The sequence below is a fragment of the Zingiber officinale genome, chromosome 3A (assembly GCF_018446385.1).
Source record: "Zingiber officinale cultivar Zhangliang chromosome 3A, Zo_v1.1, whole genome shotgun sequence".
NCBI lineage: Eukaryota > Viridiplantae > Streptophyta > Magnoliopsida > Zingiberales > Zingiberaceae > Zingiber > Zingiber officinale.
This window is the reverse complement of record NC_055990.1, coordinates 47,501,274-47,516,803: the sequence shown is the minus strand read 5'-3', so window position 1 is coordinate 47,516,803 and position 15,530 is coordinate 47,501,274.

Genomic DNA, 15,530 nt, shown 5'->3' with positions numbered 1-15,530 from the left:
CCTAATTTATTTCCTTTATTCTCTCTCCCAAATTAAATAATATTTTAATATTTAGAAAATATTTTTTAAAAAAAATTAGAAAAGTATTATTTATGAAATCTAAATATAGAAAATGGACACGATAGTTGATGTAAAAGATTTTTTTATATAAAATATAAAATTTAAATAAATTCATATTTAAAAAACTAATATGGATGCTATTATGATCGGATGCAAATATTGACATGCACATGAGTTAAATTTATAGAAATGTGGAGCACTAACTATTTGGAACCATTTAAGGCTTTAGGAGATGGATGATGAAAAATTGATAGGAATTAATTTTGCTATGAAAAATTAATCAATTAATTAGTGAGAAATAATTGTAGATTTAATTAATTAAGTGCGGGCACTCAGTTAATTAATTGAAATTAATTGGTTCATTAAAAGATGCTTAATTTGTGCGGCAAGAGCAAATATTATCAGTTAATTACTTAATTAATCAATCGATCAATTATTATTATTATTATTCTTATACAACTGAAATTGAAATCGGTCGACTGTAGAAATTAATTGATTTAATCAATGCTTTTCAACCCTTGCTATACCCTTCGACCCAAACAATTGCTCTATATATTTCACAAACAATGCAACAAATAGCCAGAGCTTTCTTCTAGTGCTTTCTTCTCCCCTCTTCTATCTAAAAGTGTTTTAAAGTTTAGAAAGTTTTTTAAAATTTGAAGTTATCTTGAGAGACGATTAGGTACCAATAAAGAATTAAGCACATGAAGGAAATAATATCATTTGAAAACTTAGCGGGAATTATATTTTGATTGCTAATAAACAGTAAAATTAATCCTTCCCTAATTCGATTGAAAATAATTGGTTTTCGTGTAGTCTTGATCTGAAAAATTTAAGATGTGTGAAGTGATAATTTAACATGGATGATATTAAATTGATGAGATACCAAAAAGATATGTCAAGAATATAAAGGGATTTATTTAAAATTATAGGAAATAACTTTTAAATAAAGATATTTTTAGGATAAAAAATAGAATAAGAAATTAGGATGTCCGTTTGAGGATACCAAAGATAAGGGGAGTTCATTTTATTTTTACAATAGTCTTAATCAAAACCGTTAATAAACTTGTATTGGTTTGGATGTTGGACAAATTTTTTATAAACTCTTAATATATTCATCTTTTCTACTTTTAAATTTATATTATTAAGATTATAATAATATTATATATTAAAATAATTTTAATTAAAACTATTATAATATATAACAATTTTAATTCAAAATTATTATAACATTTGAATCAATCTAATTAAAAAAATAAAAAATAAATAAAATACTTTTGATATATAGATATGTATATTTATTTAATATGAAAGCTAGTCTTTCCAAGTCGCATTTAAGTCTCTCTTTATTATGTCCTACCGCCAGCAGTATTAATAAAAAAAATATTTTTTTTAAATTGAAAAAATCATCCTTAGTAATATAAAATGATCATCAAAACCTCTTCAATCTTATTCCTTCTCTAAATAAAGAGTGTCCCCGGGGCTATAGTACACCATAAGACATTTAGATTATCATCCGGATACTTATAGTTCGATCATTAGTTATGACATATTTATAGAATTTTTTTTCCCAAATGAAGATACAACCAAAGGATACTGGGCTTCTGGGCTGACTACCACGTGTGCTTCCTGATTTACCCTACTGGCCGGTGGAAAATTTCCATGGGGCCAACCGGTCACCTCAAAAATAATTAATGAGACTAACTGAAATTATCATTTTTTTTCTCTCCAAATAAAGAGTATACATTGGACTTTCTAGGATCGATTGCCCCAATTCGATATTATCTACTGTATCAATTTTTTTCCTCCGAAACCTCTTGATTGACATTGTGGTTTATCTTTGTTGCAGAGTATTTGGGGTTGGGGTTCGGTAGAGCGGATAGATGAGGCATGGTGCGAAAAGAGGGGTGATATAAAATAGGAAGTAATAAGAATAAGGAGGTGAGAACTCACAAATAATATTACTTCAAAAGGATCTTACAGATGAAATTTTCCCAGGTAGAGCTCAAGGTGTGCTTGAATGCTCTACAAGAGATGATGTGCTTCTTATTTATAGTGAGGATGTTCGGTGCTCATGAGGCCCCATCTCAACTATTAAAATAAGAGTGCATCTTTCTTTATAGCACATAGATGCTTCTTTACAGATTTTGTGCATCTTTGCTTTACACAAGTATCACTATTAGCTAAAGTAAATCTTATCATATCTTACATAGATGCTTCTTTACAGATTTCGAGCATCTTTGTTTTATATGCATGCCATTAACTTTTATAGATGCCTCTTTACAACTGGGGGCATCTTTTATTATGGGTCCACCACTTTCGCTAGTTAGACTTGGAATAAATCCTTCCTGGTTACTGCATCTTGAAGCATGTAAGCCGTCTGTTCAAGTTGTTTGTCTATCTGCTTGGTAGTCGGGTACCAATCATGCCACCAGTTGTCCTTAGAGCACAGCCGTTGGCACTCTTGCTTTTTTAGTGCATGTAGCAGCCTAAGCTGTTGGAGGGCATTAACGACTTGGATTGCTGCCTGTCTTTGCAAATTGTGGAGGCATTGTCTAATTTGTTGATCCTTCTCGAATGTAATAGGGTAGGATTTGAGCTTGTTAAGTTGCTCTTGGTACTGCTCAACAAGGTAGATAGGACTTCCAGAGCCATTATCAGGTGGGCTTAGGCCTCTTGGTTGGGCCGCTCCACTAATTCTTGTAGGGCTGGTGCCACTAGCTCCAATTGGCTCATTTCCTGACTCGGTCATTCTCCCAAAATAAGTGAATTAATTAGTCGAGAGAGAGTGACAGCTACCTGGTTGTCGTCACCCTTGATATGCACAAACTGTATTGGGATGCTTGTGCCGGTTATATAGTCAACAAAGGTTAACCATCAGACTCTTGAAGGCTTGTTATTTATGGTTTTACCAAAGAAGCTTATTATAGCTTGGCAATCTGTTCAAACAAGAAGCTCTGATTTATCCAAGAAATAAATTTTTAGTGCTTCCATTGAGTTTGTGGCTGCGTGAATCTCATCATCAATTGTGGGTTTAGGAGGATTGAATTTTTCACTTATATATGCGCATATTTTTCAGTTGTCTTCAGGTCTCCTTTTTTCCTTTTTCCATTTACATATCCCTCCCCAGTCGTCCATGCAGCCATCAACTTCAAGAATTATAAAACATTTTTCTGGAGGAAGTTCTAATGTTAGAAGATTTTGAGCCTCCTTTTTAATCTGTTGGATTAAAGCTCAATCTTGCTTATTAAGCCTCTTTTCTCCATTAGGGCTTGTCTTGGCATAAAGGGGACTTAATAATTTTCCCAGATTAGGGATGTGATTGCGCGCATAATTTAGTAAACCCAGCCAAGATCTCATACCTTTTGTTGTTTGTAAATCTTCATCCTCAAAGTTAGCAACCTTTGAAATAATATGTGGTTGTAATTTAATCTGGCAATTGCCTATGATTGCTCCCCAAAACTCAATTTCTGGTACCGTTATTCTCATTTTGGTGGGGCTGAGAATGAGTTCATGTTCCTTACATATGCTTAACATCTTTCTTAGGTGTCGTGCGTGGCTCTGCTCATCAAGAGAAAATACCAGTATATCATCAATGTACACCGTGATGTATTCTTCCGTACCTTTGAAGTAATTATCTATTTTCCTTTGGAAAATAGCCGGAGCATTTTTGAGTCCAAAGGGCATTACTAACCATTCATATAGACCATCTGGAACCCAGAACACTGTCCATTCAATAGAGTTTAGGTGCATGGTCACCTGATGAAAACCACTTTTCAGATCAAATTTGGAGAAAATACAGTTATTGCTCACCTTTTTAAGGATGATATTTATGCCTGGGAGACTGTATTGATTTTTATGAGTAAGATCATTTAGACGCTTGTAATTGAAGACTATTCTTTCTTTGCCCTTTATTTCCTTGCTTGTTTCTAGGTAAAGGAAGTGCCTGAATTTACTATTATTGTTGTTGTACGATGTCTGCTCTTACTTGGTCTAATTACTTTGAGTTGCAATAGTGTCTTGACATGTTTACTAAAGGTTTCCTTTTGTTGGGGGTGTCAAATGCTTAAGAGGTCTATCTTCAATAGTAAAGTCTGAATTTTTTATATCTATTTGGCAGACAATCTTATTTTTCTCCCAATGCTGTAAAGGATTTTCTCCAATATATCCTTGGTCTTTTAATTCTTTTAACAGCGGGCTAAACTTTTGCTGGAAACTTGTACTGGTCTTCCCGACTGAAAAAATGACCATTTCCTTTATTTGTATATATTCATCTTCTTCCAGCTCTAGTTCTTCAATTGTTGCAGCATTTATGGAGGGTAGAGTATTTATAGTTGTCAAGTTTTTGTAGAAGGTTACCGTATTTCCTTCAATTTGTAATCCTCCATGCATAGCCCATATAAAATTACAACCGATAATTAGCTGAATGTTGTCGCCAAGTAGCATTGGAAAGCTGTAAGTGTACGGTATTCTGAAAATATTATCACCAATGGTCATTCTTCCTGATTTTAATTTCATGTTGGCCTTCTACTGAGAATTAATTTCACTGAAGCTAACCACAAAAGTATTTTGTTCTAAAACTTCTTTCGGTACTGCCTTCTAGTCTACACAGCATGTTGCTCCAATGTCCAATATCGCCTTTAAAGGGAATTTTGATATTCTTGGAATATCTATTTCTACCGTGAGGTTATAGAGCATGTTTTTTACTAACTTCGGGCTTGGAGCAGTAGCTATAACTTTACTGGTGGTTGTTTCAAGAAGCATATGTGCCACTTCTTCCTCCTCCTCTTCTATGGCTTGGAATTATGCTCTTAAATCTTTTTCTAATAACAACTCTTCAAACTGTTCTTTGTAGTATGCCACCTCCTTTTGTAATCGTTCAATTTCTCCTTCACACTAGGTAATATAGTACTTTTGCTCCTGTAAGAGATTTTGAGGAAAAAATAGAGTTTGGGGAGATGGAGTTACAGGTACCTCTTTATTGAAGTAGTATGGTCCACATAGGTTGCAGGCCGTTATAAGACATTCCGGGCAATGTATTTGTGCTCTTTGAAGGGTAGCCCATTTGTAGCAAATACATGTTGTAGATTGCGGAGGTATTATTCTTTCATTTAATTTCCACTTATGCAGGCAATTCATTTGTTGGTCAAAAATCTTTACATGTGGTCTATAGCCATCATCTATCCACCATCTATCTATCCCAACATATATATAGAGTTTAAATGAAAAGTATGAACGAACCTGTTTAAGTCCTTTGTATCATTTTCTCCTTCTGATATGCTATATATGGCATCACTTTGATTTTCTCCTTCTTGGACGAATAAAATATCACAGTCTTCAAGGATATCTAGTTGCTCAAATATCGGCACTCTTTTGATATTTCTCCTTTTATTAGGACATTCTCTGGTGAAGTGTCCTTCTGCCCACATAGGTAACACTTACATTTCTTATTTCTCACTAAGTGTTTCCTCTTTTCAATTCTAGCATGGGTGTCATGTGGCTTCCCTTTGTATGTTCTTGACTTTCTGATCCCTAGTTTCTTCTATCCCTTATTGTAATAGCCCAGTATAGGAATTTGGCTTCAGAAAGAGAGATTCTTAAGTGATCTTTTAAAAGCTACATTCTTACATTCCTGTTCCAGGAACTTGTGTGCAAAGATGACCCTTGGAAATACACCAACGGTTATTCGAGGTATTTTTCATCAAATGCCATTTTAATTCGGTTACCTAGGTCACCCGACATCTTGAACCAGAATTTCTCTAAGAGCTCTGGTCCACCATAGAGTTGTCCAGTCTTGGTCGCTAACCGCATATATTCATTAATATATTAGATTATATCCTTCACATTGTCACAAGAGAGCTTTTCTAAGTCTCTATATGCAGTATCTTGGATAGCGGTAGATCCTTGGGCAGGATCTTCTGTAGAAAATACTCTTCTCATCTGAGATAAAATATTTTGTGTTCCTTCCCTTCCTTCTCCTATTTGAGTAAGAGCTTCATATTCTGCTGGGTAACTCATTCGCCATTGTATCCATGTAAGTTTCTTAATTTCCCCTAGCAGATTTTCAATAAACTCTACCTTATCTTTGGTGTCAGTAAAGACTTGATTTGAAACATAATTCTTGGTAATAGATTCCCATCTGGAGAACGCATCATCGAATAACCCTAATTGCTCAGGAATAACAAATAAAGCTCCATTTTGTTGCTGGGCTGACGGGAGAGTCCATAATTCATTATTCATTCCTCCCTTGAACTTTACTTTGGGCAGTTGTTGTTCATAAATAAGTTGGAATGTTGATGACCCTTCTTGTGCTCTTGCTGGAGGATATCCTGATGGTCTCATTGCTGCATCCTGAGGCGGTCGGTAGGGAGATATCACCGTACTTATAGAATAAACTTGCTGAGGTTCTTCAATTATTTCTTCCTGTAAACGTCTTAGGCTCGGATACTCCATTTCATAACCAGTGGCTAATAATTGAGCGGGCTCTTTATCTTCCTTTTGGGGGGGCCCTGAAAATTCTTCATAATCATCCCAAGAGGGTGCAGGGAGCTCCAAGTCTGGAAGTGGTTCAAGAAATTCATAGTTAACATAATAATCAAATTTACCACTAGGTTCTCCTAGGGTATCCCGTCAGCCTTTTGATGTGTCAAGCTTCCTTTTTGACTTCTTGGGCTTCTTAGGCCTTGATTTTGCTTTAGAGGGGGTAATTTCTTGGCTTACTACCCCATCACCCATCACCTTCTGTTGTGAATGGATTTATCCAAGGATTATCTGAATCATAAGAATCCCATTTTGGTTGTAAATCCCAAGGTGTTGAAATATAAGCTAAGTACTGGATATGTTCAAGAAAGTCTCCATCAGCATACTCAAGAGTAGTGTCCATGGGCTGGAGAATAGTGACCCCTGGGCTTGTTTCTCTTGCATGGTCTTGCTCAAGGGTAGGCTTAGGAAGTTCATTCTCTACTTGAAGTAATACTGCAGCAGATTCCTTTGGTAGTAATTTCTTGAAAATTGGTGGTGTTGATGTAGAACCGAAACCTTTAGTTCCTCGGTCTGTCAGAGTTAGGCTTTGCACCTCATATACATCGGTTATTGCAATATATTCAATAATAATTTGGGAAACACACTCTCCTTTATAAATTCTAATAATTTGGTTAGAATGATTAAAGGCCAGAATTTTTACTTCTCCATTGTAGTCACAGTCGATGACTCGAGCGCCAATATCAAGATCGAGTCGATATGCCGCGCTTGATCGTGCTGCTATTCTGCCATAAGTTCCCCAAGGTATTTCCAAGCTAATACCTATTGGAATTAGCCCTCTTCCTCGTGGAGGAATAACATAGTCCTCACTGGTAGTTAAATCTAATCCTGTAGCACCAGTAGATTGTCTAATAGGTATTATGGCATTTGAAGAAAGTTTATGTACCAGTAAGTATGGGTAGTCAGTTTCTTCAATATCTGGATTTGTTGGGATATCTATTTCTTCAAAAACACCATTTTCTCTTTCAATTAGGACTGCTACTATCTCACCATTCTGGCTTTGTGTTTCTTCATCTCGTTTATTGTAAATAACTTGTTCGGCTGATTGAGCGACAATATAGTTATTAAAACTCAAATAAATCCTTCCGTCCATCAGATTGTTACTGCTGACTTCAGATGGTTGCATGAAAATTATTACTTGAGTGGGTTTAATCACCCAGTTTAGGCCTTGTAATTTTTGAGTTGATAGGCTCCTTCCTGGTAGTGCTTTTACACCATGCGTTGTTAGGTAGTCAACCACCCCCTGTGCAAAGACCAAATCTTGTTCATGGTTTCGAGCTTTTCCCCCTGAAGAACCCTCTAGTTCCTCCTCGCGTCCTCATCTATGCTGCTTTGATAACGCTATCAGTGGCTACTACAGATGGTAAATCCTCAATCCTCCTAAACTCCAGAGCTTTTGCGCTAGAATTAGACCTCAATGGGAGAAGTTGGACCCCAACTCCAGTTTCGAGTAAATGACAAATCATTCAATATAATTACACCAAAATAAAATTAGAATCTATTAATTATTTCTTTCATTTATTATTATGTTAATTAACAGAGTCTTATAATATTTCTTTTATTTATTACTTTATCAATTCAGGGAGTCTTATAATATATCTATATATTATCTCTTTATAGACAAACTAAAATAATCAATAATTTTATTATTTCATCTTATTTTTATTTAATCTTATTTCCTTTATGGTAACAAAGTCATATTTTCTTCTCTTCCCTCAAAATTTTCTCTCTCCTAATATTTCTCAGTTCAGGTCTAGTTTTTCTGAAAAAAGACACCCTTTTCTTTCGTTCATCACCAACACCAAGAAAAGGGGACGAAGCCCTTTTTCATCGCAGCCTCCAGCCCTCAATGGCGCTGCCTGCCAACGCCAGCCATCGATAGCTCCTGCCAGTAAGATTGCAGCCCCACCTACCCTCACTCCCGCTCCTTTATTGCTGCCCAACGAAACTGTGCATCTTCTACCGCCGGTGGACTTGTTACTACTGGCCTCTCCACCCATGGCCCATGCTGCCAGCAGACATCCGGGCAACCATCGATCAACAATGGCTACCGTTCAGTTTCTATCGCCGCCCTTGGCTGTTGCCCCGCCCACTGGACACCAACCAGTTTCCCTACTCCGGCTACATCAAAGTGTTGCTCATGCAGAAGAACCTCCTATTCCGTCACTGTCGCTAGTTCCGTAGAAGGTGATGTCTCACTGGAAATTTTGTTTCGGCCAAAGCTACTACCACCAGAACCATCTTCCGTCATGCTGCTAGAGAAGAAGAGGACAATGCCACATAACCAACAACATCATGGTCAAAGATAGTTCAGAACAATGTCAAATTTGTGACATCATTGGACATACTGGAAATTAATGCTCCAAAAGATTTAATTGGTCATATACTCAGAGTAAATGTCATATTTGTTTTAGAAATGGATATATTGGTATTCAATGTCCTAGATGATTTAACTCAAATTTGATTTATGGTCCTGTAGCTTCAAGACAACCAACTGCTTCACAAGTTTATCCTAAAGTTCTCTCGTCTATGCCCACTCGTGGTAAACCCCAGAGTTTTAATCTACTGAATGGTATATTGACACTAGAGAAATTCATCATGTCACATTAAATTATAATATACTTACAGACGTAATGTCATATTATGGCTCAGATACAGTTCAAGTAGGCGATGGTTCAAGTTTACAAATTGTTAATCTTGGAAACACATATTCATTTACCCAATTATATTTTTCACATGCACAATGTCTTTTATGTTCCATCTATTACTAAAATTTTACTCTCCACATGTCATTTTATCTTGATAACAATGTTATTTTTGAATTTCATCATAATCATTATCTTATAAAAGATAGAGGAACAAATACTATTGTATTTTATTGGAGAATCAAAAATGGTCTCTACTATCTTCAAAGTTCTTCAATCAAAGCTTTTGTTGGTGAACGTACAAATAAACTAGCTTGGCATGCTCGACTTGGCCATCCTTCTCTTCGTATTGTGTAGTCAATCATCAATAGGTATGATTTACATACTTTCTTTACCTCCTCTCCATCTAATTTATGTAGGTCATGCATGGAAGCTAAAAGTCATAAGCTACCTTTCTCTTTATCCAATCATATTTCTAATTTTCCACTTGAAATAATTCATTCAGATGTTTAGGGCCTTGTACCTATTTTGTCTAACCAAGGTTTCTAATATTATGTTATTTTCATTTATCGTTTTAGTAAATATATTTGACTCTATCCTATGAAAAAGAAATATGATTTATTAGATATATTCTGTAATTTTCAAAATTAAGTTGAATGATATTTTAATCATAAAATACTCTCTTTTCATTCTAATTGGGGAGGTGAATATCCAGCTCTCAATCGTCATCTTGTCTCTTCTGGTATTGTTCATTGAGTCTCTTGTCTTCACACTCCAGAACAAAATGGGTCTGATGAGAGAAAGTATAGACATATAGTTGAAACTGCCTTACCTCTTCTTCATCATGCATTAGTTCCTATAAATTTTGGGATGAAGTTGTTAACGCTGCCGTATATCTCATAAATCGACTTCCTACTCCATTGCTCAATCATAAGTGTCATTTTGAAAAAACTTTATAATCAAGTTCTGATTACATTTTTCTTCAAATTTTTGGTTGCGCATATTATCCGTGGTTACACCCCTACTCTAAACATAAACTTGACTCTCGTTCACTACAATGTGTTTTCTTGGTTATAGCAATTTGGTTATCATTGCTTGCATATACCAATAGGATGAATTTATATTTCACGACATGTTACTTTTGATGAGTCTCTATTCCCTTTTTCAGTAGCTTCTTCAATCTCTCCTTCAGATATAGGTGGCACTTTCTTGATGCCATCTAACATTGTAGAAAGTGATGACATCCTAGGTCCTGTTCTGAAGCTCTCTGATAACTCCTCTATACCATCAGAATCATCTCAAGTTGCTACTACAATCTTGGAAGCCTCACCAATCGAAGATAATATGCTCTCTAGTTCTGGATCCTCAGATAATACAAATATGTTATCTAAATCACCATATTACTTCATTGTTGCCATTAACAAGTGATTCAGATGATAATGCTCCTCATCGTATGCTTTCCTTAAGTGGCATCTATGCACATTGCCCATCAATGACAACTTGATATCCCTTTCCACGAGCTCTAGTGGTCTCTTTAAAATTTATTAAACCAACTTGTTTCACACAAGTGAACAAGAATCCGAATTGATGTAGTGCAATGACTACAGAATTTAATGCACTTCTTCACAATAGAACATGGAGCCTAGTTTCATGCACTCCCTCCATGAATGTTGTAGGCTCTAAATGGGTATTTCGTCTTAAGCATCGAGCTGATGGTTCTCTTGAACGACACAAAACTCAACTTGTAGCTAAATGATTTAGTCAACAACTAGGTATTGACTTCAATGACACTTTTAGCTCAGTCAAAATTACATCTGTCAAGACTATTATTATCAATAGTTATTAGTTCTAATTGGCCTGTATGATAATTAGACATTTTAAATACATTTCTTCATGGTCATTTTGAGGAAACTGTATTCATGGAGCAACCACTTAGGTTCATTCATCCACAATTTCTATCTCATATTTGTCAACTCAAGAAATTCTTATATGGTCTTCGACAAACTCCTCGTGCATGATTTCATCGATTATTTAATTAGTTACAAGCTCAAAGATTTTCTGGATCAAAGACGGACTCATCTCTATTCTACAAATATAATAATGGATCTATGATATTTTTTATTATTTATATGAATGACATCCTAATGACTGGTAACGATCACAAGGGTATCATAACTTTATTAAGTCTTCTCAATTAAGAATTTCCTACTCGAGATTTGGGTATTACTCATTTTTTTCTTGGTATTAAACTTATTTCACATGAGAAAGGTTATCTCCTCTCTCAAAGCAAATACATTGTTGGGCTTCTTCAAAGAGTTAAAATGGATGGAGCATGTCCAGTCTCTACACCTATTGCTATAAACAACTTCATCCTCTCCTGTGATGTCATATCTACAGATCTATCGAAGCATTGTTGGAGGCTTACAATATGTTACTAGCACACACCCTAATATTACCTTTGCAGTAAATCATGCTTGTTAATTCATGAATGCTCCCACTGAACAAAATTGAGAAGGTGTGAAAAGATTACTTCGCTATATCAAAAGTACTATTCTACATGGTCTTATTTTATATCGCCAATCATCTAGAGATTTACCTACTTATAATGATATGGATTGGGCAAATTCTCCTAAAAATAGACGCTCTACTAGTGGATATGCCATATTTTTTAGATGAAATCTTATCACTTGAAATTCAAAAAAGTAACTTATGATATCTCATTCAAGCACTGAGTCAGAATACAAGACTATATCAAATACAAAGTCTAAAATTATTTGGCTTCAATCACTTCTCTCTGAACTTCATCTTGCATCAAATATTGTAACAAAAATTTGATGTGATAATATTGGAGCAACATATATCACAGCAAATCCAATCTTTTATGCTCGTATAAAACATGTGGAAATTTAATTTTCATTTTATTTGAGAGCATGTAGAGACTCAATAATTATCAATTTCTTATATTTCTACATAGGATCAAATTGTTGATATCTTTACTAAGTCATTATCCAAACAACGTTTTAATAAGCTGGCAAGTAAACTCAACATTAGAGATCTCCCATTGAATTTTTTGGGGGTAAAAGAACATCATTCAATATGATTACACAAAAATAAAATTAAAACCTATTAATTATTCTTTTCATTTATTATTCCATAATGTTATAATTTTTTTTATTTATTACTCTGAAAATCTTATAATGTATCTATATATTATCCTTTATGACAAAGAAAAGTAACCAATAATTTTATTATTTATCTCGTTTCTATATGATCATATTTCTTTCACCGAGTTTGCCTCCCCTCGAGCTGTGCGAGTGTCGCAGATCCACAGCAAGCTCCATCAGTGCCTAAAGTTCCCTACATGACGGTGTGGATCTTCACTTCCCCTTCTACCTACTCCTTTCCTCTCGCCGTCGGTTGGGTATTCCTTCGCCTCTATTTCTACCCTTACAATTATGCCAACTACACTGTCACTGATGCCTTCTTCTCTGTCACAGCTGGCGATTACACCGTCCTTCACAATTTCAATGCTTCTTGATCCTGTCCGAAAGTCGAAGAGATGGAAAGCCGGGGATGTGGCGCTCCCGTTGACCGTCGTAGACTCCGCTCGGACCTGCAACACAAACTATGTCAGTGCCGAGCCAGGGAAGGGATCCCCGGTGTTGGCCCTCTGATGCTCAAGTCAGTTGCCGACGATGAAGTATAAAGCGGAGCAACAAGAAGACTGTAGCAGAAACAGTTAATATCGCATACCTCCGTCGATACTTGGACCCCCCCTTTATATAGAGCTCTGATAGCACGTGTTCATATTTCCCAAGGCAGGCACGCTTCTCAAAATTTTTCCTGAAAAGACTTGTTAGTAAAGTCTTCCTGACACAGTACCTTAACGGGCCGAGCATATATATGAAGTGACAGTGGAAGCTTCTGTCGTACGATCTTCGGACTGTCCATGCCGGGTGTCGGTGGCACCAACTCCTAAAAGGATGTTGCTGAATATAAGAGGGAGTGTACTGCTAGGCCAAGAAGGTTGGTCGCTCGGCAGGTGATTCGCCGCTCAGCCGGTGATTCGCCGCTCTGGTGCCTTGTCAGGTCGGCCAGAACCTCGATACTCCTTGCGTGTCTACTCGACCGAAGTCCCCCTGCCACTGCCACTATCGAGACATGTGTCAGAACAAACAGGGTAGCTGCTCGACCAGAGTTAAGCTCTATCCGTGTCAAGTTCTGCTGTCTGGTCGAGCGGGGTAGCCCGCTCAGCAGGCTTCTGCACCTCGTCAACTCCTCCATCCAGCGCCCCATAATCCCTTGAGCGTCGGTTGTTTGACTCCTCCCCGTGTTGGAGGCGGTGGCGGCTCGAGGCCCTCTTCTCCAGTCGGGGCATGCTTCACCCGATCGACCGATGCTATCTGCGCATTGACCTCCTTGACTTTGACTTCCATCGTGGCCACGGGGTGGGGCCCCTTATCATCACTGCATCACATGTCTCCCTCTCAAGTCTAGTCGAAGGAGGTTGTAAGTCCGATTGACTGGACAATTGCTTGAGTAGTTTTCGGCTCGATCGACCTTCGGCATTACTTGGTTTCTGATCGGGATGCGGCCGCTCCCTACCGGTCGGCCTGTTGAAGCTTATTGTTCGGTCGTAGGTATGCTTCCTCAATCCGATCGGCGCAACAAAGGTTTATACTTATGAAATCTTTTCTTAGGCTGTCTAAGGCGAGCGCGAGCCAGACTTACGTCACCCAGATTTTTGGGAAATCGTGCAAATCTCTTCACATTAAGACTGAGCGCACCCCCATGCCCTCATTAAATGTCGACCATACCCGTGGTGATACGCCACATGTCCTGCTCACTTCCGCCGCACGCCTGATGTGATAGGCGTATATCCGGTGTGATGTGACGTTTGACGGTTCAAATTCAACAATCAGATCTCAGTCTGGGTTTTTGCGACCTAGATCGAACGACTTCGGTCGACTAGCCCCCAGGCTTATAAGCCCATGCACGTCACCGCCTTTGCGCTCTTCTTCGAGTTCTTCAGTGACGCTCTTATGCTCCAGCGACATTCCTCTTCGCCTGCTCCTCCAACGACCTTTTTCCAGTAAGCTCTCTTCCCATCGCCTCTTGCTTTCTCGTCTTCCGGCGTCTTTCCTCCCCCGTCTTCTGAGCTTTTTGGGATCTCAGTGTTCCAGTGATAATTCCGCCAGTAGGTTTTCCTTCGCATCTCTTCACCTTTCTTTGTTTTACGATGGCAAGTTCCTCACAGCCTCCCGCCGGCATCCCTGGGCCCTGGTACATCTCTACCGAATCCCAGTTTGACGCGGCAATGCTGAGAGTTTGACAGCAGTATTTGAGTTTCCTTCTGATTATCAAGTCTTTCTCCCCTCTCCTTCCGATCGGACAAATTCTCCACCGCCCGACTGTATTACCTTCTTTCGAGATCAATTTACCGTCGACCTGCAGTTCCCCATTCATCCCTTTTTCTCCGCTACCTATAAATACTTTCGTATCTTCTTTTACCAGTTAGTGTCGAACTCCTTTCGGCTATTGTGTGGGGGCATCGTTCTTTTCCGCCTGCACGACATTCCTCTTAACCCCCGGATCTTCCACTATTTTTATTATCTAAAGTTGTCTGACCCGGGGGCTTTCCTATTCCAAGCTCGAGTGGGCTTGGTTTTCTTCGACAAAATACCAACCTCCAATAAACATTGGAGGGAATATTTCTTTTTTGTACACCTTCCCGAGCGGTCGGACTTCCCGACCCACTGGCAGCTCGAAGTGGCGCCTCTGCCTTCCTTGAAATAGTACAAGAGCCGGTCAGACTATCTCAACGTCGCTTCCATGCTGGCCAGTCAGAAGTATGACATCCACAAATTACTATTGGAGGGTGTCCTCTACATCTTCGGCCTGAGTCCAATCCGCACCCAACTGTCGACCAGCCTAGGTATGAAACTTCTTTAATCCTTCTTTTGATTATAACTGATTTTTCTTCCTCTTTTGTAGCTGAAGTCATGCTACATGCTCGTCTGACCAGTAAGGCGAAGCTTGCAAATGTCGCGATCAATACGGTCGTTGTACAAGAATTGGGGAGTCGTGGCCTGCAGCCGGTCGACTCCCAAGAAGAGCCGCAGGATGAGAGCGAAGCGGCTCCCGCCTTGGCAAGTGGTGGAGCGACCGATGGCTCCCAACCTCCTTCCGAACGACAGTCGGTCATCCAGGTTGAGGGGGCATTAGGCTCAACCTCCTCAGTCGAGCCATTGATCAAGCGCAAGAGGCGTCGGGCGGATCCCTCAT